Genomic DNA, 15,560 nt, shown 5'->3' on the forward strand with positions numbered 1-15,560 from the left:
TGGCAGAAAAAGCAGCAGGCCTCAGGGAATAAACTACTTGATGAAAAGGATAAAGTCTGGACTTGGAAAAGGGAGACCTGGGTTCAAATCCTGGGTCCAATTTAGGTTGTACAAACATCAGTAAGGCATGATCTTTTAGAGATTATTTCCTTATCTGCAAAATAAAGCGAACAACATTGACACCACCTATCACAGAAGGTGTCTTTGATGAAAGAACTTGGGAAAACACTATATAATGGAAAAAGAGAGCTATTATAATTTGGAATTATTATTTTGGCAGTTTGGTAAATGGTTTGGAGAGGGAAGTGACTGTAGATAGGCAGAACAAAGAGAAAGCTATTGCAATAGTCCAAGTGGCAGGTGATAAGGATGTGAAATTGTCTGGTGGCTGTGTGAGTGGAGAGAAGGGGATGGGTGGGAGATGTGCCATGAAGGTAAAGTTGAAAAGAGTCAGCTACTATTTGAATATGACTTCAATACATGTAGCACATCTGTCTCTGTAGTATAGCAAATCAGTGACCCCAGAGGGCAATGGAGAAGCACACAATGGTGTGAACAGGCTGAACTAGAAAACCAATAAGAAATTTCAAAGGGTAGGAGTAAAGGACACCATGAGGGATATATGTGATAAAAGAAGATGGGCTAATTATATGACAAGAGTATGGGTATCTTTGCAATGTCAGACAAAAGTGATGAGGCTTCCAGCATATTGGCTAGACTCCCTGTGGCAAACTTATGGTAAGGCATGACCAAAACCAAGCAGGATGGGAAGAAATAAATGGGCTGTGAACTGGATTATTGGAGGAGACATTTGCATTGATGAGATCATAGATCCATAGCAATATTTGAGTATTATCCTCTGAAACTTCTCCTAGAGATGTTTCTCTTAAAGTAAAATAAGAGTGAGTGAGTCTCTTTAATTTGAAAAGGAGAGATTTTCTGTTTTAGCATAGTATAGTAGAAAGAGCTCTGAATTTAGAATCAGAGGACCTGGACTCAAATCCCAGTTGTCTTACATATTTATAAGTGACTTTGGTTGAGTCACCTACTTTTTTGGGACATCTGTTTCCTCAGAAGTCAAATGAGAGAATTGTGCTAGGTGACTTTTGAAGTCCCTTCCAGTTTTAAATCTATGATCCCATGTTTTAACCAGATTTTAAATGACTTTGAAGGATAAATAGAACTTGGAGAGAAACTGGATATAACACACCTCAACAATGGGATAATTCAGGCAAAGATACTAGTGAATTCTGCATGTTTGTTGGGTGGGTGAGGATATCAGTAAAGCAATTGTTCTCCTATCTCAGTACTTTTGCAAAGGCCATCTCCCATGCCTGGAATGCACTGTCACCTCACCTCTACTTCTTTGAATCCCTGTATTCTTTCCAAACTCATCTTCCACATTAAGAGTTTTCTGATGCCCCAATTCCCTCCCACCCCAACAGCTACTTCTTTCTTCCCTCTCATTTTGAATTATCTTGTATTTATTTTCCCTCCCACCATAGAATTAAACTCCTTGGGGGCAAGGGTTATTCTATGTATTTCTTTTTCTTTCCTTTGTCTAGAACATAGTAAGCACTAAATAAAAATTTACTGATTGATTAAAGTAAACCACACTAGACTATCTCATTTGAAATCACCCCTTCAGCTTTTTCTCCCTGTGTCCCAACTTAACACAATCACTCTTTCTCTTTCCAGTTGGAGGATGTCATTTGGCTAGTGATGTCATCAGCGGGGTGGAGTGTTACAACCCACTGTCCCATGAATGGAAATTGCTGGGCTCTTCATGCAAACACCGATGTGGTACAGGGGTGGCTCCCTTGAATGGCTGCATTTATGCAGTTGGGGGCTATGATGGAACCACTTGCCTTAGCAGTGTGGAAAGGTAATGAGTTCCTCTGTGGAGGGGGAAGAAGGAGAGAAGAAAATGTGTGGATTTTGTTTAATGCGTATGTTTGTCAATATAGTTCATTGGCCATCCTTGTCAACTTTAGTTAGCTTCCAAATCAAACACAGCCTTGGCTGTGACATATAACTCAACCAGCCAAAAGAAAACTCCCCAGCCTCAAAAAGAAACCTTTCACACCAGAAAAATGCAGAATTGACAACCTAATCTAAATTCTCAGTTATGCGTTCTTAAAATAGAGACACTGGGAGTCCCAAGTTATCAGACTCTCAAGACTGGAAGGAGACAATTTGTCCCTGCCCTTATCTACCAAAAGGTTCAAAGGTCCCATGATATATCCTCTTGGATTACTGGGAAAAAGGAAGCCCTTGTCCTCTGAGAGCTTCCAGAAGGGAGTAGAGAGAGTGTGTCATGCCAGTTGTAATTTTGTATCAAAAAGAAATACCTAGCACAGTCAAGACCCAGTAAATCAGCTGTGCCCATCATTTACAATTCTTAGCAAACGTGGGGTGGGGAGTTGCATGTAAAGGGAAGCACAGGGAAGTAAATATATTTAAATTAGGTACTGCTTCTCCCTTTACTAACATCAACCACAATTAACTGTAAGTCCTGAAAATAAGGTTATTAAACTTAGTTTTCATACCAGATATATGATCATATACATTTAAAGATAAAAGGAACCCTAGAGACTATCTGGTTCAACCTTCTCATTTTAAAGCCCAAAGAATGGAAATACCTTGTCCAAAGTCATCCATGTAACTGGTAACAAAGGTGGGATTTGAATCCAGATGTCCCAACTCCAAATCTACATTACAGTCCTTTCAGGGCCACGTTGTCCTCCCCCATTGTTGGCTTGGGCATAATCCTAAGGGGCTTCTCTAAAACTGCTGCTAAGCACTTATTTAAAATGTCTCTATTAATGTATACAGACTCTAGGATGGGGGAGAGGGCTGGGAGAGGAGTGATTATGGAGGTTAAAGGATGGACTTTCCCTGAACATCCCTAAATAAGGTGACAGGCATTCATTACCAGATATCACGGGACTATCAGTCATGTTTGATAAAGATTTCCCAGGGACTGTTGTGTGCAAAAAGATATAGGAAAATCATAATGCTAAACCTGGCTTGACATATGAGCTATAGAACAGAAATCAAATTCTCTAAATCTTCCTCATTTGGGTTGACATCATCATGATCACATTCATCATAGCTTGCATTTACATAGTGCCTACTAAATACCCGGCACGGGGGCAGCTAGGTGGCACAGTGGATAGAACATTGGCCCTGGATTCAAGAGGACCTGAGTTCAAATCCGGCCTCAGACACATAGTACTTACCAGCTGTGTGACCCTGGGCAAGTCACTTAACCCCATTGCCTAGCCAAAAAAAAAAAACCAAAAAACTAAATGTCCGGCACTGTGTGTGCTTAGCACTCTTCAAATATTATCTCATTTTATTCTCACAACAACTCTAAGATGTTGATGCTATCACTATCTACCTTTTACAGTTGAGAAAACTGAGGCACACAAAGGTTAATGACTTGTCCAAAGTCACACAGCTACTAAGTGTATGAGGTTGGATTTGAACTAAGGTCTTCTATCCACTGTGCCACCTAGCTGCCTTTAACAGCTCTGACCAGTAATTGCCTAATTTTTTTTTATTACCATTTCAAGGGGCAGCTAGGTGGTATAGCGGATAGTGCTCCAGCCTTGGAATCAGGAGGACCTGACTTCAAATCCAGCCTCAGACACTTGATACTTACTAGCTGTGTGACCCTGGGCAAATCACTTAACCCCAACTGCCCCACCAAAAAGCTTAATTAATTAATTAATTGATTAAAATATCACTTCGTTTGGTTGTGTCTGAGAACTCTAGCTTAGCAAAAGTTTATTCCAAAAAGGGCTGACATTTTAGGAATACAATCTTTCATTTCATGGCATTTAAATACCCAAGATGCTTTACATGCTGCTGATTTGAGATCTTCTTTCACTATCATAAAACAATTTGTGTTTCAGTGCTTAGCACATGCAACTAAGGTGGACAAGGTTATAGATTCCATCCTCCTATAAGTGAGTTAACTTTGTTTGTTCCCCAGTCACACAAAGTACTCTTAGCCTTAACTAGATGTTTGTAAATGTGTGTGGCTAGTTATAAACAGACCTAGTGAGAAAATGTGAATATCCTACTGCTAGAAAATCAATTCAAAGAGAACATCCTACTGATGATGGGTCAGAAAGGCTATTTTTCTTGCTAATGTATGTAAGCACACTTTGAAAACTGTAAAGGACAACATTATGTCATTGTTGATTTTAGCCTCTCTTCTGATACATACTTATGGTATTAGGAAAGAAATTAAACAGCAACATTTATTAAACACCTACTATGTGCAAAAGGTACCAGAGATAAAGGAGTAAATCCAACACATCTCAAGGAATTTATAATATAATGAAAAGAACAAATACACAAATAACTACGATTCAAGGAACAGTGAAATAAATGCAAGAGGAAGATATAGCCAAAGTGTTAATAGAAATTTATGGCTAGAGAGATTATTTTCAATGGTCTGAGGAAAGAAGGTAAGGGAAAGTCAAGGAAAACATGACATCACAGTTAGACCCTAAAGGAACGGATCAACTTCAAACAAATGGAAAGAGATTGGGGCAGGGGGTAAGGACATATGGTTCATTCTCAGTATGGTAGATAACATAAGCTAAGACAAAGAGATAGGAGAGAGAAGGATGAAAGCAGGATAAAGGATAGTCTAGTTCCAGTATAATGTAGATTACAGAATACACGAAAGGGGAAGCAAAGCATTACAGTGAAACATGTGCTAGATTGGAATCAAAGGATCTGGGTTCAAATCCTGACTCTGCCATTTTCTACCTACGTAACCTTAACATTTCTAGGTCTCAGTTTGCTCAACAATAAAATGAGTGAGATGTTCTCTCAGCTATCTTTTGGCTCTAAATCTATGATACTATGAATTGTTTGCAACAGAAAAATTGAAGCCAAAATTTGGTGGTCCTTGAATGTCTGAGTTGGAATTTTATATTTTATTCAGTAGCATGGAGAGCTATGTCCCACTTGTTTGCTATTTCCCAATAGCAAATCCTTTTTCTTGGTATTTATTAGATGAATCTTATTTTGCTATTATTTTGCCTTCAAAATTTCCAACTCTCTCTAACTTCCCTATTTCTATTGAGGGCACCACAATCCCCCTAGCCATCCAGGTTTGAAATCTTAGAGTCACTCTCAACTCTCCCAAATCCTTATTCCTCATATGCAAATGGAGAATCACATCTCTGGGCTAGGTTGAAAAATTATATTTAAGTGCAACACCTCCTCTGGGGCCCACGCCCCTCAACTCTCACTAACATTGGTAAGCTAGGTCCCCAGGGTGCAACTGATTACTTCTTTTTCAAATGATATAGAGGAAATTCTAAGGGTCTGGAGCTCTGATGCTTTGATTCATGAGCCCCCACCCATTGAGCTCCCTAATATGTATAGAAAAATTGATACCTTCCCAATATCAATTAACCAACTGATATTAGGTTTTACAAAGGGTTATATACTGTGGATTCTGTTTCCACAATATCTCTCACCTTCATACCTTTCTCTCCACTCACAGTCACTGCCTTAGTGCAGGCTGTCATTATCTTTCATCTAGACTGCTGAAGTAGCCCTATAATGGGTCTCCCTGATTCAAGTCTTCCCATCCTTTAAATCAGTAGCTGTCAAATTAACATGCCTAAAGCACAGGACAGACCCTGCCATTCCCCTGCAGAATGCATAAAAGAGAATAATGGTCAAGAAACCTGGAAAGGGAGGCTGGAGCCACATTGTGAAGGTTTTTAAATACTAAATATTGGATCCTTGAATCTAAGAAACCTTTGTAATATGGCTCCAGTTTCCCTTTCCAGGTTTATCCAGCATTGAACTCCTTCATTAACTCTACCTTCCAGCCAAATTGACCAGCTTCCTGCTATTTGTACACAATAGCCTATCTTCCATCTTCAGCTGCTGGCAAACTGTCTTCCTCACACCTAGGATGCACACCCTCTTTGCTCTCACCTCAGAAAATCCCTTGCTTTCTTCAAAGCTCAGTCCAAGTACCATCTTCTGCGTGAAGCCTTTACTGATCTCCTCAGTTATCATCATCTCCCCACCCCTAATCCAAAACAAACTAGCATTTACTCTTTATATATTTTGCATTTACTTGACTGTGTATAGGTTGTTCCTCCTGACTCTCACAGCCCTCAGAGACTTTGATTTTTGTCTTTGCTTTTTTAACACCTAGTATAGTGTCTGGTTCAGAGCAAATGCTTAATAAATGACAGATGAATGAATGAATGAATGAATGAATGAATGAATGAATGAATGAATGAACAAAGGCAGTGGTTCTAAATCACAGTCTGTAGATCTAAATAAAAACATGAATAAGAAAGACTTTGACACATACAAAGCTGTTAACATCACCTTGTATCTCTTCTCTCCCACTCTAGATATGATCCCAAAATTAATGAATGGAGATATGATGTGGCCCCACTGGCAGAAAGCAAACGAGGTGCAGGTGTTGCTGAGCTAGGGGGATTCCTGTATTGTGTGGGAGGTCATAATGGACTGACCTGCCTCAGTTCTGTGGAAAGGTATGGTCATCAGAGAAAACAGACTGAACAACAAGAAATAGGTTTGTTGACATCTTGATGCATACAGCTTCCCAAAGCTCACCTTTGTAGGAAAATGTGTGGGGATCAGCCCAGTCTGGACCCTCACAACATAAGACAGTTGCTTAATAGCTTGAACACCAAGATAAGCAGAAGGAGCCCCATAATATGTTTTTAACCCTGTCACTCACTACCTGAATTATCTGCGGCCTCCAGTCACAGAAACTTGGAGCTGTAAGTAACCACAGAGGTCATCTAGTCCAACCCCTACCTGAAACATGAATCATCACAATAGTTATCATAACTCTTATGAGCAGTTATATGGCATAGTAGACTGATGAAGGCTTGCCTGGAAGTCCCACATCTGCAACATTGATTATATGACCCTGGAAAAGTTGGTCAACTTCTCAGAGTTGAGTCAACTCTCTAAAATTATAAATGGCAGAGCTGGCACTTATTTGCATTGACAGATTTTCCTCACTGGGAGCTCCATATAGTAATGAAATAATATTCAGACCAAAACTTTAAAAAACAATTATACAAAAATTAAAGTTTTACAAGGCATTCTTTTCATAACCATGTGGGATAGATAGAGCTGATGAAGAAAATGAGGATATTGACTTGCCCACTTTCATTTATTAAGCATTTACCATGTGCCAGACCCTGTGTGGTGCACTTGGGCTATAAAAACAAAAATTAAACAATTCCTACCCTTACTGATCTTACATTCTACCAGCAGAAACTTTATTTATTCAAAGTATATAAAAATTGTAGACAATAATTCCAAAAAGAAAAGAGGATTAACAATGAGGGGTAGGGAAGGACAACATTAGTAAAAGCCTCGTGTAGGAGATGGCACCTTGGATGTAGGGATTCCCAGAGAAAGAGGTGAGTAGGAAGAACACTGGAGACAAGAGAGATCCCCTAAAATGCTGATTATATGTGCCTTGTGAGGTCAGAAAAGAAGAAAAGGTGAGCAGTCCAAAATGATCTAAGAAAGCTCCCAGAGGTGGGATTTCAGGAAGGATGGTGAAGTAGGTATTAAAAAAATACATCCTAAGAATGTAAAAATACATTCTTAACTTCATAACCTTCTGGGTAATTGTAAGAAGATAACTGATTCTAGGCCCATGATTTATAGAGGTCGGAAACCAGAATCAGCACTCTATAGTGTTTCATGTTGTGTCAATCATTCTGGTTTCAGGTACGATCCCGAAGAGAACAGGTGGTGCAAGGTAGCTCCTCTGACTTACCGAAGATCAGGTTTGGGTGTGGCTGCCTTGGATGGCTACCTTTATGCCATTGGGGGCTCAGATGGCCACTCTCCACTAAAATCAGGTAACTAATACAGTGAATATTTTCATGCAGAATTGAACTTAGGATCTTTTTTTTTACCTGGGGTAAAAACATTTGCTGAGGGATGGAGCATGGCAGAGCCACAAAGGATAGACTGACCATAAGTGTAAACATGCAAGAAAGGGTGACTGCCCCTCCCCCGCCCGCTCCTATAGGTTTGGGGGAATAGAATAGGAACTAAGAGTGGGTTCTCACAGTGATGAGACTTTGGGGGATGATTATCCTGTGTGGGAGTATGGGGAGTTGAAAGGATGGTAATCACCTTGCCACCTAATGTTGGGAATCTGAAGCAAAGCCCATTTTGCCCTATGCTAGTTACCGTTCTCCTTGAACGCAACTTTCAAAAGTAAAACCAAGACAAGGTACATAGGGACAAAAAGAAATTGGAATGGTTGTAGATTACTAGAGCTGGAAGGGGCTTTAGAAGTCATCTCTCTACTTCAACCTCCTAATTTTACAGGTGAAGAAACTGAGATTTGTGCTGTTTACAATACAGAAATCAGGAAACACAGCAGTATATGCTAGGTATTTGTCAGGTACTGCCAACAGGGATTGTTTCTCCCTTTCAAAGATATCTCTGATCTCTCTCCAAAGAGGCTCAACTCCACATTCCAGGCAAGGGTCAAGAAAGGTTGTTGCATAGCTAAATTTACCTACAGGTAGTCATATTATTGATAGAGTCAGGCAATCAATTAATTAAGCAGCCTTCACTAAGCACCTATTAAATATAGATTATATAAATATTATATCATACATAAATATTATATATTTATATATGGTATATTATATATAAATATTATATAGATATATAACACTACAGGTACCTCTTAGACTATACATTGCAAAAAAAAGTGACAATCTGAAATGATAGGGAGCTCATCACAAATTTCTCACACTAGTCTAGTCAAGAATATGTGTGTATACATGTGTACCTTAGTGTAGAGCACATTAAGATTTGCAAAAAAACTTCCCAAAAAGTCTAGAATGGTACCTTACAGATTTTCCCCATGAGGAAACTCTACTGATACAAGGAATTTCTGGAGTACTAAGAAGTTAAATGCCTTATGTGGTCACATAGCCAGCATATGTCTGAGTTAGGACTTGATCCTGGGGCTTCCTTAAAGACCAGCTCTCTAGCCACTCTGCCACAAATAAAAATATGTTCTACTTCACCCAGCTTTATAATTTACACAGCAGGCAGCAGATGAAACTGTTTTGTTTTGTTTCTTCATATGCCCCCAAACTAGAACAGTGCCTGGCACTTAGTAGATGCTTTACAAATGACTGATAAATTTAATTAAACTTAAAGAATTTATTTACCATAAGGATAAATAGATTGACAAGTCAAGAGTCAACAAGTATTTATTAAGTTCCTACTACGTACCAAGTACTGTGCTAAACACTGAGGATACAAAGGATTGCAAAAACAGCCCCTGCTCTTAAGGAATGAATGAGTATAATGGGAGAGGCAACATGCAAAGAACTATGTGTAAATAAAATAAAATAAAATTGGAACTAATCACAAAGGAAAAGCATTAAGATTAAGAGGACCCAAAAAGCCTTCTTGCAGAAAGTGGACATTAGCTGAGATTTGAAGAAGCAGAAACATGGAGATGGACAGAGAAAGGGCTCCAGGCATAAGGACAGCCAGTGGGAACTCTCCGTGTTATGACTGAGAAACAGGAAGGAGGCCAGTGTCACTGGATCACAGAAGTATATAGACACAAGTAAAGTTATACAAGAGTGGAAAGGTAAGAAGGGTCATCATTATAAAGGATTTTGAAAGCCAGAAGATTTTTACACTTTTTAAATTTGGTCCCAGAGGTAATAGGAAGTCACCGGAGTTTAGTGAATGGGAGAAGAGGAAGGGGTGAAATGGTCAGACTTGTGCTTTAGGAAGATCAGTTTGACAGCTGAGTGAAGACTTGAGTAAGGGAAAGCAACCAGCACCAGCAGGTTATTTCAATAGTTCAGCGTTTGAAGTGATGAGGGTCTGTGCCAGGGTGGTAACAGTGTCAAAGGAGAGAAGGGGGCATATATCAAGGTCGAAATGACAGGATTTGGATATGGGGAATGAGAGAGAGTAAGAAGTTGAGAATGATACTCAGGTTGTAAGCCTGGGCACCTGGGAAGATGGTGGAAACCTGCATAGTAATAGGGAAGTTCAGAAGAGGGGAGGTTTTGGGTGGAAAGATAATGAGTTCAGTGTTAAACATACTGAGTTTAAGGTTTCTGTAAAAGTGAGAACAAAAAGAGTCTCCATATAGTTTAATGTAAATTCCTAAATTAGTGATGTATAGGGTATCTCGTAGAGAAGCTGAGGCTGTCTGGAGACTTCCTAACTTGTGAGGCAGTATCAGAGGAAGCAATATTAGCCTTTACCCAAAATGGCCCTCTATGCCTTCATCAGAGACGGTATCCTAGGCCGGAGATGCCTGGGGGCTGACTGGAGTTCTTGTTTCCATCCATCTATCTGGACTTTGAACAAGAATGTCCCTTAGATCTTGTTATCCTTTTGACCATGCTGAAAGGCCCTAATGTCTTCTCTCTCTAGTTGAACGCTATGATCCCACAGAGGATATGTGGAGTCCCTGTGCTCCCTTGAGGGCCTGCAGGGAAACCTTTGGCTGTGCTGTGTATCAAGGGAAAATCTACGTGGCAGGTGGACGGGATGAGATTACAGAGCTGTGCAGTACTGAACGCTTTGATCCCACCTCCAATGAATGGTTGCCAATGAGACCCATGAGGTCAAAGAGGAATAAGGTAGGATGAGATAGGAAAAAAAGTAGGGGTAAAGATGCATCAATCTGACAATACTCAATTAGATATATGTTGCTAATTAATTGTTTTCTTTCTGATACAAACCAGTTAGAAAAACTCAGACTACTTCATGGGTTTGTTGTGATGAAAGTGTTTTGTACATCTCAAATCTGTAGAATGTGAGTTGCTATTATTTCCAATGGCCTGTCCTAAGGTAAGTTACTTCACCCCTCTGACTCAGGATGTGCTGGAGCCAGTTCCAACTGAAAGGATTGTTAAATTTTCAGTATGAGCATTTGCACCTCAGAAATTGGCAAATGCTAAAAATCAAAGCCTGATCTCATGCTTTTATTGGTTGTCTAGGCTGAAGACAGTAGAGAAAATGCTTATAAAAATTGTGTGGTATAGCATATGTTTTCCCAGAAAGCCAATTATATGTTTACCAACACATACTTGCCTGTAAGCCTCTATTTCCTTATCTGTAAAATGGGGGAACAAGTTATTTGCAACACGTGCCTCACAGATCCATTGTGAGGAAAGCAGTTTAAAAATCTCAAGATTCTATATGAGTGTGATCATCAGCATTGTCATTGTCATTCATACTGCTGAAGATATTGAAAGTCCTAGCTCTACTGAAGAATCATTTTCAAATACAAGGACAACACGTTATCTAATTTTTTGGACCACTCATTTCATTGGGCTTAGTTAAATTAAGCATTTATTACTTACCTACTACATGACAGAACTGGTAAGAAAACAACAACAGTAAAAAAAAAAGTTCCTGCCCTCAAGGAACTTATATTCTACTGCAAGGATTCAACAAGCACACAGATAAATAAATGCAAAATGCATACAAGATAAATACAAAGTGATTTGGGGCTGGGTACTAACAGCTGGGAGAATCAGAAAAAGCCTCTTGCAAGTCTTTGAGCTAAAAAGTGAGGGAACTAAGGGATTCTAAGGGGCAGAGGTGGGGAGAAAGCATTCCAAGCACAAGGTGCAACCTGTGAAAAGGTATAGAGATAGCAGAGGGAATAGCACATTTGAGAGCAGCCATACTTGTAGGGCAGTTTAGCTGGAACAGAGTATGTGAGGGAGAATAAGGTATAATGAGACTGCAAACATAGACTGTAGCCAGATTGCGAGAGGCTTCAGTGGCAAATAGAAGTTGTGGTCGTTATTGTTGTTCAGTCATTTTCAGTGATGTCCAACCCTTAGTGACTCCATTTGGGGTTTTCTTGGCAAAGATACTAGAGTGGTTCACTAGCTCATTTTACAGATGAGGAAACTGAGGCAAACAGGGTTAAGTGACTTGCCCAGAGTCACACAGGGTCTGAGGCCAGGAGTCTATATTTTATTCTAGAGACCACAGGAACCACTGAAGTTTAGCAGAAGAGTGATATTGTGCTTTAGGAATACCAATTTAGCACCTATGCAGATGACAGATTGGAGAGGAGAGAGACTAGATGAAAAAAGAACAATTTGAAGGATCTTGCAATAGTCTAGATTAGAAGTCATGAGGTAGAAGTAATCAATGCTCTAAATTACAGTAATTAGATGTAATGACTAGAATAAGTTTGGTGTGACTGGAGATTGATGTGAGAGAAGTTGTGGGAGTCAAATCTGGAAATGACAATCCTGAATAGATACAACATCTAATTTCTTTCATAAACGTAAGCAGCTATCATGTGCTGAGCACTGGGTTTGGCCCTTGTGAGAGATATAGTTTGGATAAGGTTTGGTTCTTGCTCTCATGGAGTTTACATTCTAAAAGCAGACACGCACATAGGTAACTGAGGTGAAACAAAATACATCATGAGTGATTTCGCTGCCTCTTGTATCCATTTCAGTCAAACCTTCCCCACATGGGACTAAATTCGAGCTCCCAGGAGCAACAAAACAGAAGCTCTAATTCCCAGCCCTGACAATGCAAAGGGTGAAGTTAAAATTGTGCCATTGCTTGTATAGTACAAAAGCTTAATTTCCTGTTCCTAAAAATAAGCACATAATCAGTAGTGTTCTTTCCTTCTGGGGAAGCTGCCTGCTCATTTTGTTTTTAAAATGTCACCTTCAGAGCATAATCTCCTCACAATTATGGGTCTAGCTGAAATCTGTAATTTAATTCAAGAAAGAATCCCTGAGGTAGAAGTGGGAAGAGGTTTTTCACACAAAAGGTTCTCCCTCCCCATGGCTCCTGCCAGAACCAGGGATTGGAAAGTCAATCACTTCTTGGCGTGACACCTAACAGCATTATTTCTTTCTTCTCCCTTCCTTGCCTTCCCCTCTTGTCCTTTCACTCCCCATGCCAAGAAGGTACACTTCATTAACATGTCCATCATTGTCTTTTGAAATCCGGAAGGCAAAGGAGGCTGCCATTCTGGAGGCTCCCACAGTGGGCAGGATTCATTACTCTACAAGGCACAGTCATCATCATCATCATTATAATTATCATCAGGGAGTACAACTAAAAGTTGTCTCAGAGGAATACCAGTTTGGCTTCTGATTTCATCCCCTTGGGATCCCCATGGTGTATAATTTTTCTCATGCATAGCTCTGGTCATGTCACTCCTCTATTCAAATAGGGGCTCCCTGTTGTCCACTGACTAAGTCTGAACTGCTTTTCTTGGCATTTAAGGCCAAGTACAATCTTGCACAACCCCTACTTTCCACCCTTACTTTAATTTTTCATCATATCAAGCATAAATTTGCTTTTTTGCAACATTCATCCATTGACCCTAGTTCTAATCTCTAGGGCCAAGAAGAACAAGTCTATTCTTCTTCCATGATAAAGCCATTCAAATATTTGAAGATATCTTTCAAATCCTCCCTAAATTATTTCCTTCTTCCAGGATAAACATCCCTAATTTTTTTTTAGATAATTTCCATTTGGAACAACTTGGAAGGTATTCTAAAAGCAGACAAACACACAGGTAACTGAGGCAAAACAAAATACATCATGAGTTATTTAGCCACCTCTTGTATCCATTTCAGTCAAACCTTCCCCAAATGGGACTAAATCCAAGCTCCCAGGAGCAGGACAGAAGCTCCAATGGCCAGTCACGCTTCCCCAATCTTGTACTTGTGAGATCCATTTTTCTGAACCAAAGTGTAAGATTTTAGATTTATCTTCATTAATGGCTGGCTTGTTAGATTCAACTCAATGAAGGTATGTTTTAATCCTTACTCTGTCATTCAGTGTTTTAGCAATCCCTCTTAGCTTTGGGCCACGTGAAAATTTGATAAGTATGTCATCTATGCCTTTATCCAGGTGATGATGAAAAACTCTTTGGGTTCAAAAAAAAAAACAGAGCAAAGCACAGATTCCTGGGACACTCAATTCAAGACATCTTTCCAAGTTAAATTTGAACATTAAATGACTACTCTATGAAGCTATTCACCTAGTCCCAAATCTACCTAAACTCTAGCTCATGTCTTCAACTTTATTTTCAGGAAAAAAAAATTATGAAAGGCTTTTTCAAGTGCTTTGCTAAAATTCTGAAACTATGTATGTATATATACACATATATGTGTATATGTACATGCACACAAGTATTTACTACGTGCATGTAACATAACCACAAACTGCATGCATGTTACATGTTTTATGTATGTATACATAGCATTGTATAGCGTGTATGCTGACTTGTTATCTGTATCACAATACAATGTCTTCCCTTGATTTATCAGTTTGCTTATCCAATCAAAAAAGGAAATAAGATAACTCTGATACAATCTGCTTTGTCATGACTGCTTCATTTTCTGAATAATTGCTAACCATTCCTTTAATAATGCAATCTAGAATTTTGCCAAGAATCAAAATCGAGCTCATTAACCTATAGTTTTTAGATTTCTTTCTCTTCCTTTTCTTCAAAACAGACATTTGCTCTTCTCCAGTCTTGAAGTGTCTTTCCCATTCTCCATGATTTCTGAAATTCTATTGACTGTAGTTCAGAAATCCTGTGTTAGCTCTTTCAGTACCTTAGGATTTACTTTATTTAGCCCAGGTTATTAGAACCCTTAAAGAATAACTAAGTGCTCTACGGCTGTCTCCTGAATTAGGTTGCATGTCAATGCCCTAAAAGCCATTTTGGTTCTGTCATTCTGTTACTCTTCAGGATTTCTAACTTAGTTGATATGCATCATTTCCCATACCACAATCCTATCAATACTTTGTTTTATTTTTATTATTTCCCAATTATGCATTAAAAAATTTAACCATTTTTAAAATTTTTCAGTTCCAAATTTTCTCCCACCACACCCACTCCTTGAGAATGCAAGCAATTTCATATCAATTATACATGCAAAGTCATGCAAAACGTTATTTCCATATTAGCCATGCTGAAAAAAACAAACAAAATAAAACAATAAAAGTAAAGAAAATGTTTAAAAACAGTATGCTTCAATCTACATTCAGAGTTTAACAGTTCTCTCTCTTGAGATAGATAGCATTTTTTTCCCTCATGGGTACTTTTGAATTGTCTTGGATCACTGTCTTAATCAGAGTAGCTAAGACTTTCATAGTTGATCATCTTTATAATATTACTGTTACTGTGTACAATGTTCTCTTGATTCTGCCTAGTTCACCTTTTATGAGTTCATATAAGTCTTCCCAGGTTTTTTCTGAGACCATCCCCTTAGTTATTTCTTATAGCAAAATAGTATTCTATTACAATCATACACCACAACTTCTTCAGCTATTCCCCAATTGATGGGCATTTCCTCAATTCCCAATTCTTTGAGACCATTAAAAGAGATGCTATAAACATTTCTGTACAAATTGGTCTTTTTCCCTTTTCTTTGATCTCTTTGGGATACAGACCTAGAAATGGCATTGCTGGGTCACAAGTTATGCACTGTTTTATAACCCTTTGGGCA

Source organism: Phascolarctos cinereus, unplaced genomic scaffold (genome assembly GCF_003287225.1).
Source record: "Phascolarctos cinereus isolate Bilbo 61053 unplaced genomic scaffold, phaCin_HiC Scaffold_2;HRSCAF=192, whole genome shotgun sequence".
Classification (NCBI taxonomy): Eukaryota; Metazoa; Chordata; class Mammalia; order Diprotodontia; family Phascolarctidae; genus Phascolarctos; species Phascolarctos cinereus.